Source organism: Oryctolagus cuniculus, chromosome 8 (assembly GCF_051225735.1).
Source record: "Oryctolagus cuniculus isolate XC-2025 breed Fujian yellow rabbit chromosome 8, ASM5122573v1, whole genome shotgun sequence".
NCBI lineage: Eukaryota > Metazoa > Chordata > Mammalia > Lagomorpha > Leporidae > Oryctolagus > Oryctolagus cuniculus.
Genome location: NC_142874.1, coordinates 100,556,904 through 100,573,829, shown reverse-complemented (window position 1 = coordinate 100,573,829; position 16,926 = coordinate 100,556,904). Strand labels below are relative to the sequence as shown.

General features: G+C 41.6%; 1 long non-coding RNA gene across 1 annotated transcript in view; it reads left to right on the top strand.

The window, feature by feature from the left end:
* LOC108178106 (uncharacterized) overlaps positions 1–4,767 on the top strand; it is a 139,117-nt gene extending 134,350 nt beyond the window's left edge. Inside the window, exon 6 of the long non-coding RNA XR_001794802.4 lies at positions 4,638–4,767. This is a non-coding gene — a long non-coding RNA (uncharacterized LOC108178106). The remainder of the gene's footprint in view (positions 1–4,637) is intronic.
* The last annotated feature ends 12,159 nt before the right edge of the window (positions 4,768–16,926 follow it).

The following is a 16,926-nucleotide window of genomic DNA, read 5'->3' as shown; positions in this document are numbered from 1 at the left end:
AGAACACAGCAATTTAAACCAAGACCTAAAGGCAACAAGACAGATACGGAATATAGTGAAGTGATTCAAATGTACAAACAAAACTATACAAAACATCTCATTTCAGCTGTCGACATTTTTAAACTTATTTTAAAATTTAATGATTTTTAATATTTTGCCACATTCACTTCACATGTAGACATTCTATGTATACACATATGTACTATTTTTTCTCGAAAACAGGGATATTACTCTCACAGAGTGGGTGATTCATGACAGTGATCATAACGTGGGGAAAGAACAGTATGTTTTCATACACATGGTATAATTCACTGAAGCCGTGTTTATAACCGTAGGTCAGATAACATGACATCCACACAATTTTTATACTCTCTCTATATTAACTCCCATAAATAAGAGAAAACAGTGATACTTGTCTTTCTGGGTCTGGCTTATTTCACTTAGTGTAATGATGTCCAGTTCTTTTCATTGCTTAAAAGATGATAGGAGAAAACCTTCCAAGTGTCCTTACACTTTCAAATTTTTATTGTAAGCTATTACCAGGTTGTCAGACTCAACATAGAAATTAAAGTTTGATTTAGTAAAAACACATTAAGGTGGATTACTTTGTTACAAACTCAGGTGTGTGTATTTGAAAAGCTAGAATTTTTAAAATACTCTCACTAAATTTCCAGTTTCTATGATGTAACTCGCAACATGGAGATGGATAAGGTTGTATTTGCTTTGGAGAGTGTTTTAATTTATATTTTTAGGCATTGTTGTGAAGTGGAAAGAACATTGAATCTGACGTCAGGAGGGCTGGGTTCTATTTCTGCTTCTGACAGTTACTCATTTACTGGGGAGCCATAGGCAAGGCATTTAAATGTGTTTCCTCTTTTGCAAAAGGGGATATTATTTACAAAAGCCTCAAGTTACAGAAGCTTAACAGAGGAGCACCATTAGCTCGGGAGATGACTCTATGGGTTAGGGTCAGATGGTTCCTGAAATCCCCTCCTCCTTTCACTTAACTCTGTTTGCTCTTCCTTTTGGCTTTATGGCAGTAAAGGACCAGGAATCTCATTACCTTAAGACTGGAAGAAAAAGTAAGAAAGGACTGGCAATTTTTGGTGACAATGACAGATCAACTACATAATAAGAGCAAAAGTTAGCTTGAGAGTAAAGAGGTTATGATGAGAATCAGTTACCACCTCAAGTTATGTGAGGCTCTTTCATTTTCTCAGCGGGACTTGGAGCCCTGTCGCCAGAAATCGTCCTGGTCCTAGAGAACCAAGCGAACCGCTCCTCGTTCTCTCTGAATTGTGCTTTCTTCATCTTGCTGTTCCTCCTCTGTAACACCTGCGTGCCATGCTCAGTGCCTTTTGTCTTCTGTCTGCTCTCCTTGCTTTTCCTTGTGTTCTTTGTTGCTACTCTCTTTCCCCTTTCCACTGCTTCATCCCACAAGAAAACAATTACTGAGCAGACCTCTCAACAAACAACCAAAGCTTACTAAAAGCCTTAGAAATGATAATCAGTTGTCCTAACAATGTATCACAATGGTAAACTTGCCAATAAATCACATCCAAAGGTCATTCCTTGAGTTACCCAGTACTACTTGGAAGGGTTTCCAGTTGCAAAAATAAAGTAGTATCCTACCACTTATGTGTTGGTACGTCCATTTTTTAAGAGGAAAGTATGAAGATTGATAAGCATTGTATTTGTGTTTAGCGTGTAGATCATTCAGGGATAAATATATCACAATCTGATATTAGATAACTTTATGGTCATTTTGTAGGTAGGCCCTTCAAAGAATTTACTTGTCAGTCCATAATGGTTGTAATTACATAGCTAAGAAAAACAAGCATAGGTAAATCAATCTGAAAGAAAAAAGAGGGTTTTCTTATCAGATGAGCACGTGTTGTTACTTCAGATTATTTTCTTACTACTTATTTCAGATTATTGTTTTACTACTATTTCAGACTATTTTCTTACTTGCTACTACAGAAGAATTTCTCAGCATCACCAGCCTTTTGAAAACCATCTGAGAACAGACCAGCACAGGAAGAAGCTGCCTTACAAAAGCCAGAATCAAAATGCGTTGGCAGTCAGGAAGGGTATAATGAAAGGTTTTCCAATATTAGTCTTTTCGTTGCAGGACAGGCTACCATGAAATATGGTACCTTGGCATTTGAGAAAACAGCAGAAGCCACGTCTCTTACTTTCTCCCACACTTCTCCATGAAGGAGGCCATAAAAGGATTTTGTGATCTCCCTATGAAGCAGAACATAGGCCCTCCTTTAAGAGATGCCTTCTCCAAACCCAGGGAAAGGCATGTCCTTACCTCTGAGGACAGAGATACAGAGAAGAACCCAGACAAATGGGTCTTGTTAAGCTTCTCTCAGTTCATCACCATTACATTCTATTTATTTTGTCCATTCATACTTCTCTGTGACTATCCACTTCATCAAATTTAGCACAAAAATATACATATTTTTCTATGTCCTTGAGTCTTCATTTCTGAAACCTCCTATGTTACAAAAAAAATAAAGTTGTTTGCTTTTCTCTTGATTACCTGTTTTTTTGTTATTGCTGCCTCAACCATTGCCCTAGCAATGGGTAAGAAAGAACTATTTTCTCTCCTAAGACATGTTGATTGATCAAGTTTAATTCTTGCAGATTGGCTGGGGTTGGGTTTTGCTGGAAGCCACTCAGAAAAAATGAAAGAAATCATGAAACCTCTGGCTCTGTTGACTAAAGCATTTCATTTATTCATCTGTTAACTCAGTACAAGAGAGAGTTAATAAGACAAATTTTAGTTGTCCAAGAACTCATAACTTTTCAATTCAACTTTTTGATCAATAAAAGCTAGGTAATAATAAATTGATAGCATGTGCATGTACAAAAGAAAAAGAGTAGTTAATATTATGTAGAAACAAATCTTAATAGCATGAATGAGCTTGCAAAAAGATGAAAAAAATTCTGATTTTTCCAGCTTGAAAATCTAAACAAAAATTTTGCTTCTTTGGAAAGTCGTTTCATAAACATTTAACCAACTCCAAAAAAATCTGGAGTCCTTTCTCTAAAATCTGTGTTTTGCCAGAATTCAAGTCTAAATGACTTGATGCATGGTGGATAGCAGAGCCAGGAGTCACTGGCTGCTTAGTAAGTTGCTTGCTAAAGTTCAGCAAGGGGCCTGAGGAAACTCTGAAATGAAAAAGTCACTGGAAATGGGACTCATGGACGTAGGTAACCTGAAATCAAAGGAGTGGTGTATCTTTAGAACAGGGTATTTAAGTAATAGACAGAAACAGATTAGGTTGGAACATTGACAGAGAACGGTTTGAAGCTAAGCTCTGATCAGTGCTGGGGAAGGTGTGTTATGAGCATCCCCACTGCTTACAGAAGTAGCTTATCTACAGAGGAGGAAGAGTCACCTGATTAGCCCAGTGGGACAAGGCTTCTCCTTATTTTCAGGCACTTCTTTTTCCTCTGATTCTGAACTTGTTGGCCAAGCCTCTAACCTAAATTTTGTTTTCCAATTATTCTTTCCTGCAAGTAAAAAGACCGGAAAATTCCAGATTGCTTTGCAAGTGTGCTTTACACATAATTTAATAATCTGCTTTCCAACAGCTTCTACTGAGCTTTTTTCTCAGCATGAACGAGTCCCTGAGAAGCTGTCTGTTCTACAGCGGAATGAGTAAAGGTGAATTTCTAGACATGTTCAGTTTCATTTGATGGAGACCTCACAAAGATTTATTTGCTCTGAGTTTCATTGCAAAAGAAGGGCTGCCAGGCATTCTCTTCTTACCAACGTTAACTGTAACATGGATATTCTAAAACCTGCATTCCATCATCCAACCTGAGGCATTCTCTTTGCTTAAAACTACATAAAATCTGTCGCCGGCGCCACCACTCACTAGGCTAATCCTCCGCCTGCGGTGCTGGCACACCAGGTTCTAGTCCCGGTTGGGGCGCCGGATTCTGTCCCAGTTGCTCCTCTTCCAGGCCAGCTCTCTGCTGTGGCCTGGGAAGGCAGTGGAGGATGGCCCAAGTGCTTGGGTCCTGCACCCCATGGGAGACCAGGAGAAGCACCTGGCTCCTGGCTTTGGATCAGTGCGATGCACCGGCCGCAGTGCGCCGGCTGCGGCGGCCATTGGAGGGTGAACCAATGGCAAAAAGGAAGACCTTTCTCTCTGTCTCTCTCTCTCACTGTCCACTCTGCCTGTCAAAAAAAAAAAAAAAAAACCTACATAACATCTTATTTTAAGTTATGGTAATAATGGTAATCATTGGGGATGGATAATGACACATTGAAAATTCATTATAGTAGTCTTTCCATTTTGTGGATTAGAAGATTCCATAAAAAGTAATAAAACCAAACCAAATGAACAAAAAGACACACTGAGAGATTTTAAATCCATCTTCAAAGAACTTTCTAAAATTGAGGTTGTGTGATTTGTTCTCTGCTTGGATTTTCAGTGTATTTGTCTCCACAACAAGCAAAACTGGAGCTCAAGTTACTTGGGCAATGCTATCAGGTGTCCAGCAGCTCTGCCCCTTCCTCTGTGCTGTTTCCTTGCCAGGAGGCTCTATATTTGGGTCTGTGTGTAACAGTTGATACTTTGGCTCAAGCTGGAATGAACCAACTATTTCTTTTCTAGGAGGGATTGATACGCGTTTGTCCTTGCTGATCATATTAAAGTATCTGTGCAGAAAATAGAATTTTGATTTTTCTTGGGGAAGTGTCTGCCATCTTGATGAAAGTTCTAGAAACTCCTCTGGTATGTCAAGGTCTGTATTCCTTTGTATGCCAAGGGGATCTCTTGTTCCAGATTTATGTATGTTCCTATCTTTGGGCCAGAAACACTTTAATGTTAGAGAGTCTAAGTTCTGAAATAATTTAACACACTGATCTAATTATTTTTAGATAAATTTTCTTTATATACAAATATATATAACTCAAATAATATGAATTTATACATAATATAAGGTTAATCAGTATTATAGGGGCCAGCTTCGTGGCGCAGTGGGTTGGGGCCTGAACCTGCAGTGCCAGCATTCCATATGGGTGCCATTTCAAGTCCCCCTGTTCCACTTCTGACCCAGCTTCCTGCTGGTGCACTTGGGAAGGCAGCAGAGGATGGGCCAGGTCTTTGGGCCCCTGCATCCATATGGGAAACCCAGAGGAAGATTCTGGTTCTTGGCTTTGGATCAGCTCAGGTCCATCCATTGTGGCCATTTGGGGAGTGAACCAGCGGATAGAAGACCTCTCTCTCTCTCTCTCTTTCTCTACCTCTCTCTCTAACCTTGTCTTTCAAATAAGTAAAATATATCTTAAAAAAAAAAAAGATTGATTAATGGGGCTGGCATTGTGGCAAGGCAAATAAGTAATATTACATTTTAATTTAACCCAGGGACTTGGTATAGACACATCTTAAATTTTTTTTTTTTATTTTGAGTATCAGAGATACAATGAGAGAGGAGAGAGACACAGAGTGATCCTCCATCCTCCATCCTCCATCCTCCATCCTCCATCCTCCCCAGATGGCTATGTTGGCCAGAAATGGACCAAGGCAAAGCCAGGAGCCAGGAACTTCATCTGGACCTCCCATGTGAATGCAGGAACCCAGACACGTGGGCCATATTATGCTGCATTCTCAGGCACATTAACAGTGAGCTAGATCAGAAGTGGAGCAGCAGGGACTCCAACCAGTGCCCATAGGGAATGCTGGCCTCGCAGGTGGCAGCTATACCTGCAATGCCACAATGCCAGAAGGCTATAAATCTTAATAGAAATAATGGTTTCATTCTAAAATAATTCAAGAAATAAAATATTCTTTATGTATGGAATTGGATTTAGAGATTTCTCTCAATCTCGAAATTATGATTGATTTCATTATGATCAATATTTTTACCTCATTACAGCTTACTTATCGAATTTTCTGTGTTGTTTATGCAAAAACAAAATTTGTCAAGGAAGTGTGACATTTTGAGTCATAACAATGTTGGACTCAGTCATATTTATATAATAATAGAATCCCAGGGGCTGGCGCTGTGGCGCAGTGGGTTAACACCCTGGCCTGAAGCGCCAGCATCCCATATGGGCGCCGGTTTGAGACCCGGCTGTTCCACTTCTGATCCAGCTCCTTGGCATGGCCCGGCAAAGCAGTAGAAGATGACCCAAGTCCTTGGGCCCCTGCATCCATGTGGGAGACCTGGAGGATGCTCCTGGCTCCTGGCTTCTGATCGGTGCAGCTCCGGCCATTGCAGCCAATTGGGGAGTGAACCATCGAATGGAAGACCTCTCTCTCACTCTGCCTCTCCTCTCTCTGTGTAACTCTGACTTTCAAATAAATAAATAAATCTTTTTTTTTAAAGAAAATAGAATTCCAGAGATACAAACTTCCATAATACACTCTGTTAACCAGCCATATATTTTAATTATGTGCACAAATATATAGTTAGATTGTATGGTTTTAAAACCTTGGTTTTGCATATACAAGCTAGTTATACAACTGTGATCCAATTACACTAACTCTGTGCCTTCATTTTCTTCTTTTAAATTATTGTTCATTTATTTCAGAGAGAGAGAGGGAGAGCAAGAAAGGAAGAGGAAGAGAAAGAAAGAGAGAACAAGAACATTCATCCATGGACCACTCTGCTAATGCCCTCAATGGCTTTGTCTGTGCAGAGGCCAGTCCTATTTCCCACATGGATGGAGAAGGCCAATTCCTTGGACCATCACTGCTGTCCCCCAGGGTCTACATTAGCAGGAACCTGGAGTCCTATGTCAGAGGTAAGTATTGAACTATCACTTCAATATGGGACATGGTGCCTTAACTGGCACCTTATCTACTAGGCCAAATATTCACCCCATGCCTTCATTTTCTTATCTGGAAATACTAGAAATCTTCAAAAAAATCATGGAACATGTGCATTATGTAAAAACTATGTATGGGGGGCCAGCGCTGTTGCATAGTGGGGTAAGCTGCCGCCACCTGCAGTGCTGGCATCCCATATGGGTGCCGGTTCAAGATCCGGCTGCTCCACTTCCGATCCAGCTCTCTGCCATGTCCTGAGAAAGCAGTGGAAGATGGCCCAAGTCCTTGGGCCCCCTGCACCTGTGTGGGAGACCCAGAATAAGCTCCTGGTTCCTGGCTTCAGATTGGCACAGCTCCGGCCATTGCAGTCAATTAGGGAGTGAACCAGCAGATGGAAGACCTCTCTCTCTCTCTCTCTCTCTCTCTGCCTCTCCTTCTCTCTCTGTGCAACTCTGACTTTCAAATAAATCTTTTTTAAAAATCCATGTATGGATCACAAATAATTTTGTGCCCAAAGAAACTCATAATAACTTGTGATAACATGTCTGAATAGATGTACTTTGAGGCACCAAGATAAGATATCACTTTGAAAACAACTGATAATCAGAGCAACATGAATCCTGCTAAAATTAAAGCAACAACAACCATCACATTTATGTGAAGCTTAGGTGAAAGAATGGTGAAATCATGGATGTTTACATAGGGACAAGGCCCCAAGGAAACCAAGTTTACAAATGGAGAACTCATTTGCAGAAAGGAAGGAATGATGTTGAAGATGAAACCTGAAATGGCACACCAGCCACATCAATTTGTCAGGAAACAATCAACTTTGTGCCCTCACCAAAGGGACCCATGACTCCCAGTGGAAACAAAAGCCAACAGCATGGAAATCTCATCTGGTTCAGCTAACATAACCCTGAATGAAGAGTTAAAGGGAGGCAAACTTTCTACACAATGGGTGCCAAAACCGTTGTACCTAGACCAGCCACAGAAAAAGGGCAGAGATTTCAATCAATGGAAATATTGAACAAGTGGGATCAGGATCCCAAAGCATTTCTTCAAAGTATTGGGACAGGAGATGAAATGTGTCTTCGCCAGTATGATCTGGAAGTTAACGCACAATCAAAGCAATGGCTCCCAAGTGGTGCAAGTGGCCTAGGCAAAACAAATGAAACAGGTCAAGACTAAAGGTTATGGCAACAGTTTTTTAGGGATGTTCAAGGCATTTAGTTTGTTGACTTGCTGGAGGGCCACAGACCGATAACATCTGCTTATTAGGAGAGTGCTTGGAGAAAGTGGGCCGATGATTTTGCAAAAAAATGCCCGGAGAGCCCTTCTCCAGGACAGTGCTCCTGCTCATTTCTCTCATCAAACAAGGGCAATTTTGTGAGAGATTTGTTGAGAAATTGTTAGGCTTCCTCATTACAATCTTGATTTGGCTCCTTTGGATGTCTTTTTGTTTCTGAGGTTTTTTTTTTTAATTTTTTTTATTTAGTAAATACAAATTTCCAAAGTACAGTTTATGGATTACAATGGCTCCCCGCTCCCCCATAATTTCCCTCCCACTCGCACCCCCCCCCATTTCCCACTCCCTAGAAACTTATAAAGGGCACCCATTTTTCTTCAGTTAATGATGCCAAGAAGTTGCACTGACATGATTTAAATCTACCAGGATGCTCAATTCTTTTCTCAGTTCTTTTTTTGTTTTTGGAGATGTCCTAAATGGCAGATCTTATTGCTTACAAAGTATTTTGAACTTGATGGGGCTTATATTGAGAAATACAATGGATTTTAGAATTTTTAGCTTTTAGTTGCACTTTTCCATAAGAATTTTTGAAATGTCAGGCCAGCGCCGCGGCTCACTAGGCTAATCCTCCACCTTGCGGCGCTGGCACACCGGTTCTAGTACCAGTCGGGGCGCCGGATTCTGTCCCGGTTGCCCCTCTTCCAGGCCAGCTCTCTGCTATGGCCCGGGAGTGCAGTGGAGGATGGCCCAAGTGCTTGGGCCCTGCACCCCATGGGAGACCAGGAGAAGCACCTGGCTCCTGGCTCCTGGCTCCTGCCATCAGATCAGCGCGGTGCGCTGGCCGCAGCGCGCCAGCTGCGGTGGCCATTGGAGGGTGAACCAACAGCAAAAGGAAGACCTTTCTCTCTGTCTCTCTCTCTCACTGTCCACTCTGCCTGTCAAAATAAATAAAAAATAAAGAATTTTGAAATGTCTTAGTAATGGTAGCTAGTTCCTAGAGTTTCTAGGAGGATGAACACGTCAACAGATATGAATACATAGATAAATATGTTGTGTTTAATAAGTATCATTGTTGAAATATCCTGGTATTTATAAAAGCTATTTGCTTTTTTTTAAGATTTATTTATTTATTCGAAATTTAGAGTTACACAGAGAGAGGAAAGGCAGAGGGAGAGAGAGAGAGAGAGAGGTCTTCTATCTGCTGGTTCACTCCCCAGTTGGCTACAACACAACGGCCGGAGCTATGCCAATCCAAAGCCAGGAGCCAGGATCCTCCTCCGGGTCTCCCACATAGGTGCAGGGGCCCAAGGACTTGAGCCATTTTGTACTGCTTTCTCAGGCCATAGCAGAGAGCTGGATAGGAAGTGGAGCAGCCAGGACTTGAACTGGTGCCCATATGGGATGCCGGTGCTTCAGGCCAGGGCGTTAACCCGCTGTGCCACAGTGCTGGCCCTATAAAAGCTATTTGTAGGCTGGTGCTGCAGCTCACTAGGCTAATCCTCCGCCTGTGGCACCGGCACACCAGGTTCTAGTCCTGGTCGGGGTGCTGGATTCTGTCCTGGTTGTCCCTCTTCCAGTCCAGCTCTCTGCTGTGGCCTGGGAGTGCAGTGGAGGATGGCCCAGGTCCTTGGGCCCTGCACCCGAATGGGAGACCAGGAGAAGCACCTGGCTCCTGCCTTCGGATCAGCGTGGTGTGCTGGCCACAGCGGCCATTGGAGGGTGGACCAACGGCAAAGGAAGACCTTTCTCTCTGTCTCTCTCTCTCACCGTCCACTGCCTGTCAAAAAAAAAAAAAAGCTATTTGTATATATACATACCAATGCATATCAATGTGTATAGTCACCCCCCAGTGTCAGTGGGTCAGTGGTGTATGGGATCCAAGGCCCTCTCCAGTAATAAAGTCCATAGATGCTCATGTCCCTTTTTTTTTTTTTTGAAGATTTATTTATTTATTTATTTGAAATTCAGAGTTACACAGAGAGAAGAGGAGAGGCAGAGAGAGAGAGAGAGAGAGAGAGCAAGTGAGCGCACAGCCTTCTATCCACTGGTTTGCTCCTTGATTGGCTGCAATGGCTGGAGCTGTGCTGATCCAAAGCCAGGAGCCAGGAGCTTCTTCTGAGTCTCCCATGTGGGTGCGGGGCCCCAAGGACTTGGGCCATCTTCTACTGCCTTCCCAGGCCATAGCAGAGAGCTGGATCGGAAGTGGAGTAGCCAGGACTTTTAACTGGCACCCATATGGGATGCTGGCACCACAGGCAGTGGCTTTACCTGCTACGCCACAATGCAAGCCCCCTTATATCCCTTTTATAAAGTGACATAATATTTGCATCTACCCCATACAACCCTCCAACATACTTTAAAACATCTCGAGATTATTTATAACCAGTATAATATAAATGCTATGTAAATAATTGTTATGCTGTATTGACTAGGGAATAAAGAGAAGAAAAAAGTCTATTGTGTTCAATATAGATACACCCAACCCAGGCTCACCTTGTAGTACATTCTAGAAGATCAATGCTCAGATCAGGACTAGAGCGATACTGAGAATGTATCAAATGATCAAAAAATGGGTATGCCTGCCCATTGCTTCATTCACAGGGAAGCTGTTAGAGTTCACTGTGTGGCAAATTTAAATTTCATTTTTGGGGGCTTTCTGGAATTTCCTTTTTAGTGTATTGTACCCATGTTTGCTGGAGTCTGCAGATATGAACCTACAGATACCAAGGACTTAATGTATGTGTATATAACAATGGTATGTGTGTTAATATGTACTTACTAGTTCTGTTTACTACAACAGTAAACTATTTTTCACAGAGGATTTCAAAAGTACAAAAGCCAAGAAGAGTTAGAATAAAGTTATACCAAATTTTACCACCCAGAGGCAACGACTGATAACATTCATAGCCGAACTCTTTCCATGAATTCTAATAGGTAAACATTAATGTGTAAGTAATATTTAACTAGAAATGAATAGATTTTAAAATTTATGCATAGCAAAACTGGAGTTACCTTGTTAAAGCCTTTAAATTCTGAGAGGAAGCAGGCATCCAACTATCAGTGGCATTGTGTTGTTTTGATACAGTTATTGATCCGTACTCATTCTCTCATATTATTACTTATCTTGAAAACCATTCTATGTTTGTTACAGATTTTTGATGAATTGATTCATCACTCTTAGGACTCTGTTCCTTACATTTTGGCCAGAAATGATATGCCTTAATACATTCCACTGTGACTACAAATGTGGGAACCTTCCAACCAAAATATTAGTTTCCTTGCATTTCCCAGAGTATATAAATGGATTTTAAAAACACTTAGTAGAGGTACTATCTTTGGGGTGGAGTGATTTTACTGTAAATAAAGTGTGTTAAGATTAGACTTCCCCAAGGATCTTACCAATCCAAAATACCACTTGTTTAAGACCTTATTTGTAATACTAGCCTCATTCATAATCATGTCCTCATCACTCCACCATTGATCGAGAGATGCATGAGAAACTCTAAACCCAGACATGTGAAAAAACATATCAGATTAATCAGTAGAGATTACATCAGTAGTTTGGAACAAAAACCATACTTGAAAAAAACTAAGATTAAAAAACCAATTCATTTAAAATCAATTTTGGGTTAATAAAAGTTTATATTATCATGATGAATTCCATCAATTCATGTGGGTTGTATTGTCTTATATATAGATATGTATGTGTGTATAATGTGTTCTTTAAATCTATGAAATATAGAAAAGTATACAGTGAAAACTTAACTTCCTCATAATGCCATCTCCCAGAGATAACTCCTGTATTTATATATACTTTGCTATACATACAAAGATAATTTCTAGAATAAGTAGTGTTTCACTTGTGATTCAGAATAGATACAGTTGTTATTAGCTGTTCCATTGGTTAAGAAACTGATAAGGTCAAAAAAGATATTGATTTCTTGATTCTAAGTGATGGTAGGTTACTATACTGCACTACTTTAATATAAATACTTTTAAGAATCTTGAAGTGACTTATTTGAAAAGTCATCAACTTAGAAAAATCCTAAAAGCAAAAATTACAATATTTCCCCCCCAAAATGAATTTGCTGATCACATCATTTATATCAACAGAGCTTGTGGCTTGTAGATGCTCACTCAGTAAGAGTGCATAACATTTTAGTGACTTATGCCCAGGTGTTGATGGTAAGAAAAAGTCATTGGCAGTGTATCAGAAAGGGTTTAGAGAGGAAACAATTGGTACACTCAAAGTGTTTAACTGAGAATAATTTATAGGGATTTTGTACAGAGGTGTGGGCAGGTGTCTTCTTTACAAATGACTTACTACGTTTTGTAAGTAAGATCTAAGTCAGTACTCTCATAGTGAATATTCTGTCTTTTTGCATATTCTCCTGAACTTATTGGTAGAAATATACAAGATATTATGAGTACATTTTTTATGAATCTCTCCTTGGTTTCCCAGACCAACTCTTTTCACATCAACGCAAACTAACCCTAATCCTAACTGGAAGGTTGAATGAGACTTTTAATCCCAGTCTGCCCATGAGTCAGGTTGAGAAGATGACTGCCTTGGCACAACTAAGGGGGTTCTGCTCCAGGCCCATTTCTTACTTTCTTCAAATAACAACTTTAAATTCCAAGCATCAGATTGGCTCAACTTTGATATTATTGTGAGAACTATTCCTCCCCTTCTGACATCTCAGACCTGGAGCTATCCGGTTCTTTTTTGCAGTGTCTTTGCTGTCTATCCTTATTTGTTCTTCTCACTTCCCAGTTGGCTGACATTTTGTACAAGAAACCACCAATGGAATACACGACCCCTTCAAAGCTTACTCCTCTTCCTTCAGTATCAGTTATTAATACCACTCCAAAACTGAACCTGGGAGTGACATTTGTTTGGTGGAGAAGACATCGCTTGGGACACTCATATTCCATATTAGAATTCCTGGATTCTGGGGCCAGAGCTTTGGCATAGTGGGTAAAGCCACTGCCTGTGGGGCCAGCAACCCACGGAAACACTGGTTCCAGTCCCAGCTGCTCTACTTCCAATCCAGCTCCCTTCTAATGCGCCTGGGAAAGCAGTGGAATATGGCCCAACTCCTTGGACCCCTGCATCCATGAAGGAGACCTGGAAGAAGCTGCTGGCTCCTGCTTCGGAGTGGCCCAGCTCCAGCCATTGTGGTCATTTGAGGTAATGAACCAGTAGATGGAAGATTTCTCTCTCTCCTCTCTCTCTCTCATTCTTTCAAATAAATAAATAAAACCTAAAAAAGAAAAAAAAATTCTTGGATTTGAATCCTGGTTCTGCTTTTGATTTCAGCTTCCTCCTAATATGCACCCTAGCATACCTCCATCCAAAACAGTACTTACCTAAGTGTGTAAATATTTGCTGTAGTGTTTTGTTATCTGATGTATGACTCAGTACCTCTTGCAGGTGATGCCTCAAGTACTTAAGTTCTTGCCACCCACATGGCAGACCCAGATTGAGTTCTGGGCTCCTGACTTTGCTTGGCCAAGCCTCAACTATGGCAAGAATGTGGGGAGTGAGCCAGCAGATGGAAGATCTCTCTCTCTTTCTCTCCTTCTCTCCCCCTCTCTCCCTCTCCCTCTCTTTCTCTGCCTTTCAATTTTTTCTTTAATAAACAAAGATGTAAAAAAAAAAACAACTTGAATCTATGATGCTAATTTAAACTTTGCACTCCCCTTCAATCACAGTCACCTCACTTCATGATCTGTCCTTACAGTCTTTCTTTTCCTGTAATTAATTAATTTATTTTTGAGACGACATTTTTAATTTATATTGTAGTCAAAGACTTAGTGCTCTACTAAAAAACCATACTGCCTTTTTTGCCCATTTATTTATTCCTTTTCACTTGCTTTGTGCCTCCTTTGCTTCTGCCTTTCCCACAGGATTCCTTAGTAAGACTTAATATTACACTGTACAGGGGCCGGTGCTATGGCACAGAGGGTTAATACCCTGGCCTGAAGTACCAGCATCCCATATGGGTGCCGGTTGGAGACCCAGCTGCTCCATTTCCAATCCAGTTCTCTGCTATGACCTGGGAAAGCAGTAGAAGATGGCCCACGTCCTTGGGCCTCTGCACCCATGTGGGAAGCCCTGGAGGAAGCTCCTGGCTCCTGGCTTCAGATCAGCGCATCTCCGGCCGTTGCGGCCAATTGGGGAGTGAACCATCGGATGGAAGACGTCTCTCTCTCTCTCTCTCTCTCTCTCTCTCTCTCTCTCTCTGTATCTCCTCTCTCTGTGTAACTCTGACTTTCAAATAAATAATCTTTAAAAAAGAAAAAAAATAAATAAAATTACACTCTACATTTTATCTCTTTACCAACTGTCTCTTCAGGTGTAAGAATAGCTAATGCTTTCTCTTCATTTTAGATTTTAAATGTTAAATACTCATACCTCTGAGTGATTTATTTTCCTTTCAGGATTAGAACTGAAAAGACAATTTGGCTTACAGTAATATAAGAACTTTTTAAAGCCCGGCACCTTACAGTTTATTGGGTACAACTGTAAAAACTCGTCACAGCCATGCCATCTTGTAATTAAAAAGTTTCTGTTATTTTTGAAGCTCTGTAAGAGGTTCTGAGTCATACACTGGATAACAAAATGTTAGAGCAAACATTTACACACTTATGTAAATACTGCGTTTAGATGGAATACTCTGAAAACCTCTTTCTGCTAAATCAGCCCATTTTTTGATTTTTTTTTTTCCTATTCTAGCTTTTTGTGAACTCAGTATGACAATGTGAGACTTTTAATATAGTTTCCTTTGTGGCCAGTGCCTCATTGCTAAACCTGCTGGAGTTAACAAGGCCAAGGACACTGGTTTGATTTCCCAATGGATCCAGTATCTTCCTGTTAGATTGTAGCCACCGAGTGTCCTTCAAACCATGACCAACCATTTCATAAAAGTTGTCATGAGGCACACGGCGAAGAGGAGTCAGTGGCCATTCAACATAAAGCAAGTTAGGGCATGCATCCTACTGGAAATGGTGCCGATCATTCTTCATATACGAATAATTCACCATTTATTTTAGCTGTACAATTTGTTGCAGTGACACCTCTATGACTCTCAACAGTGTTATTTTTCACAATATTCTATTTTCTTTTTCCAGTCTTTCACCTGGATAGCTTACTGAATTTACAAAGAGACAATGTGATGTCATGAAAAGAACATGGTGTTTGGAGTTAGATCCTTATCACTAATGAGTTATGTGACCTTGGCTAAATTTCTTAACCTCTAAGTTTGTTTCTTCCTCTGAAAAAACACCTACCTTATATGGTTGTAAAAAAATAAGGGGGCCGGCGCTGCAGCTCACTAGGCTAATCCTCCGCCTTGCAGTGCCGGCACACCGGGTTCTAGTCCCAGTCGGGGCGCCGGATTCTGTCCTGGTTGCCCCTCTTCCAGGCCAGCTCTCTGCTGTGGCCAGGGAGTGCAGTGGAGGATGGCCCAAGTGCTTGGGCCCTGCACCCCATGGGAGACCAGGATAAGTACCTGGCTCCTGCTATCGGATCAGCGCGGTGCGTCAGCTGCAGCGCGCCGGCCGCAGCAGCCATTGGAGGGTGAAACAACGGCAAAAGGAAGTCCTTTCTCTCTGTCTCTCTCTCTCACTGTCCACTCTGCCTGTCAAAAAAAAAAAAAAAAAAAAAAAAGTAAAAAAAAAAAAGCAAAAGAAATAAGGGGCCGGTGCTGTGGTGTAGTATACAAAGCTGCCATCCTCAGCGCTGGCATCCTACGTGGGCACTGGTTGGAGTCCCAGCGGCTCCATTTCTGATCCAACTCCCTGCTAATGTGCCTGGAAATGCAACAGAAGATGGCCCGAATACTTGGCACCCTGCACTCAAGCAGGAGACCCAGAAGAAGCTCCTGGCTCCTGGCTTTCGATCAGCCAACCCTGGCAGTTGTGACCATTTGGGGGAGAGAATCACTGGATGGAAGATCTCTCTGTCTCTGCTTTTATCTCTCTCTCTCTCTCTCTCTCTCACCCTCTCTTTCTCTTTCTCTCTATAACTCTGCCTTTCAAATAAATAAATAAAAATTTTTTTGACAGAGTTTGATAGTGAGAGAGAGAGAGAGAGAGAGAAAGGTCTTCCTTCCGCTGGTTCACTCCCCAAATGGCCGCCACAGCCAGCGCTGTGCAGATCCGAAGCCAGGAGCCAGGTGCTTCTTCCTGGTCTCCCATGCGAGTTCAGGGGCCCAAGCACTTGAGCCATCCTCCACTGGCACTGAATTTTCAACAGTAGAGTGAAATATAGTCCTCCCCAAAGAAAGTTGTGTTTAATGGAGATAATTCTGCTTCAATTTGGAAATTCCAATTAGTTAAAATGTCCAATTAATTAAACTGATATAAAGCAAGAAAACCCTTTCCGTGTTCCAGTTGCAGTAACCATGTTTCAACTGTCCAACAGCCACTGAACGTGTGGCTACTGATTTGGACATAGCAGCTTTGAACCTTTTGTTGTCACTTCTAGAGGGTTCAAAGACCTCACCAAGTTCAGCCTTGCTTCCATGTCGCTTGGTTAAGAGCTGTTCCTATAAGGGAAGTTTAATTGGCCCAGTCCTTAAGAGGCCACTTGGGACTGCAGCAATCTGAGCGCCTGGATTCTGGTCCTGGCTCTGCTTCTGATCCAGTTTCCTTTCTCCCGTTCCCTTATCCTGGAAAATGCTGTGCGATGGCTCAGGTCGGAGTTCTGGGCCCAGCCCTGGCTATTGTGGGCATCTGGGAAGTGAACCAGTGGATGGGAGATCTCTCTGTTAGGAAAAAGAAGGAGGGGGGGAGGAAGGGAAGGTGGGAGGGAGGGAGAGGACGGAGGGAAGGAGGGGAAAGGAAGAAAGAAAGAATTGTTCTTTTCACATTTACAAG